The sequence below is a fragment of the Carassius auratus genome, unplaced genomic scaffold, assembly GCF_003368295.1.
Source record: "Carassius auratus strain Wakin unplaced genomic scaffold, ASM336829v1 scaf_tig00051820, whole genome shotgun sequence".
Taxonomy (NCBI): Eukaryota; Metazoa; Chordata; class Actinopteri; order Cypriniformes; family Cyprinidae; genus Carassius; species Carassius auratus.
Window position 1 is genome coordinate 1 of NW_020527211.1, and position 2500 is coordinate 2500.

A 2500-nucleotide genomic window follows, 5' to 3' on the forward strand; every position below is an offset into this window, starting at 1 on the left:
TTATGTTATATTTTATTTCAGTTAATATACAAAAATATGGTTTGAATTTTTGTTACTCATGAAAACTGTGTTTGTACTTATTAGTCAAACCTAATTTAGTCAGACACTTCAAAAAATGTTCTCATTATCAGTTTATTGGCTATAGTTTAGAAAACTGTAATAAAATATGAGAAGAACTCAGAGTTTAAACTCTGTCAGAACAAATTAATCTTGATAATATCAGATAACTTTGATAGAAAGGTCTGTATTGAATTCTGTTGAATAGCTGTCATGTTAAATTTAAGAACACAATTGGATAAAACCAATTTAGCTCAATTTATGTTCAGTCTGTGGTGTAAAAACATGCTCAGGTCAAATGAATGAATATTTTTTGATCCAGTAGTCCACTGTAGGAAGAACGCGTTGGGTATAATATGTCACAGTTAGCTTTTTTTTCTATCCTCACTTACATGAATAAACTATAGTTCCCTGCATCCACTAAAAAAAATATATCAAAAATTATATCTGGAGTCTGAGTCATTTTTGTTTTGACTGTATATTGGGACAAAATTTGTACCCAGAAGTGAGTTAAATCTGATAAAACCTGTTTACTGATGTCCTCATTTGTAAAAACATTATAATAATAGTAAATAGAGCAAAGGTGCAGAATGTTTTCTGTTAGGGGTATGGTTATAGTATTAAGAATCTGTTTGTGTTCGTAAGCGGGATCGCGAATCATTGAATCAGTTTGGAGTTCCAAACGGGTTCGCGAATCATTTGAATCAGTTCGGGAGGTTCGCAGCGGGTTCGCGAATCTTTGAGTCAGTTCGGGAGTTCGTAGCGGGTTTCGCGAATCATTTGAGTCAGTTAGGGGATCGCGAATCATTTGAATCAGTTCGGGAGTTCAAAGCGGAGTTCGCGAATCATTTGAATCAGTTTGGGAAGTTCAAAGCAGGTTCGCGAATCATTTGAGTCAGTTTGGGGTTCGCTGAATCATTTGAATCAGTTGGGAAGTTCGTAGCGGTTCGCGAATCATTTGAGTCAGTTAGGGGATCACGAATCATTTGAGTCAGTTCGGCGAGTTCGTAGCGGGTTCGCCGAATCATTTGAGTCAGTTAGGGGATCGCGAATCATTTGAATCAGTTCGGAGTTCAAGCGGGGTTCGCGAATCATTTGAATCAGTTGGGAAAGTTTCAAAGCAGGTTCGCGAATCATTTGAGTCAGTTTGGGGGATCGCGAATCATTTGAATTCAGTTCGGGAGTTCAAAGCGGGTTCGCGAATCATTTGAATCAGTTGGGAAGTTCAAAGCAGGTTCGCGAATCATTGAGTCAGTTTGGGGGTTCGCGAATCATTTGAATCAGTAGAACTCATAGTGTCCTGCATCCACTTGTAAAAAAAAATATCAAAAATGATATTTGGGAGTCTGAGTCATTTTTGTTTTGACTGTATATTGGGAAAAATTGTACCCAGAAGTGAGTTTAATCTGATAAAACCTGTTTACTGATGTCCTCATTTATAAAACATTATAATAATAGTAAATAGAGCAAAGGTGTAGAATGTTTTCTGTTAGGGGTATGGTTTATAGTATTAAGATCTTGTGTGTGTGGTGTGTGTGTGTGTGTGCAGGTGAAGTTCATGAAGAGCGTCCCGGGAACAGCTCTAGTAGAGATGGGTGATGAGTACGCAGTCGACAGAGCAATCACACACCTCAACAGCATCAAGGTGTTCAGCAAACGCCTCAACGTCTGGGTGAGACCACACACACACACACACACACGCACTCGTTTGTTTTTGTGTAAAGTGTGTTCATCCCATAGGTGTAATGGTTTTTATTCTGTAGAAACTGTATATTCTATGTCCCTTCACCAACCCTACACCTAACCCTAACCCTCACAGGAAACTTTGTGCATTTTTACTTTCTCAAAAAAACTCATTCTGTATGATTTATAAGTGTTTTGAAAAATGGGGACATGGGTTATGTCCTCATAAGTCTCCCTCTCCTTGTAATACCTGTTCATACCCATGTCATTATACAGAGTTGTGTCCTGATATGACACAAAAACAAGAGCACACACTGAAGTCAAACAGTGTGAGCAGATCAGCTTTAGCCAGTGTTTATGACAGTAGCATGTCCTCTGTGTGTGTGTGTGTGTGTGTGTAGCGTGTCGAAGCAGCACGCTGTGATCCCCAGTCAGGTGTTTGAGTTGGAGGACGGCTCCAGCAGTTACAAGGACTTCGCTATGACTCGTAACAACCGCTTCACCAGCGCCGGCCCAGGCGTCCAAGAACATCATCCAGCCGCCCTCCTGTGTGCTGCACTTCTACAACGTGCCGCCCTGCGTCAGAGAGGACGACCTGCAGCGGGTGAGACGCCCACACACACATGCACACACACATACACACACACTCACACACACAGACACACACACACACTCACACAGACGCCCACACACACACACACACACACACGCGCGCACACAGACGCCCACACACACACACACACACGCGCGCACACAGACG

General features: G+C 41.4%; 1 long non-coding RNA gene across 1 annotated transcript in view; it reads left to right on the top strand.

The window, feature by feature from the left end:
• The first annotated feature begins 2146 nt into the window (after positions 1–2146).
• The window catches only part of LOC113090026 (uncharacterized), a 7902-nt gene continuing 7548 nt past the window's right edge, over positions 2147–2500 (top strand). The window contains exon 1 of the long non-coding RNA XR_003286818.1: positions 2147–2344. This is a non-coding gene — a long non-coding RNA (uncharacterized LOC113090026). The remainder of the gene's footprint in view (positions 2345–2500) is intronic.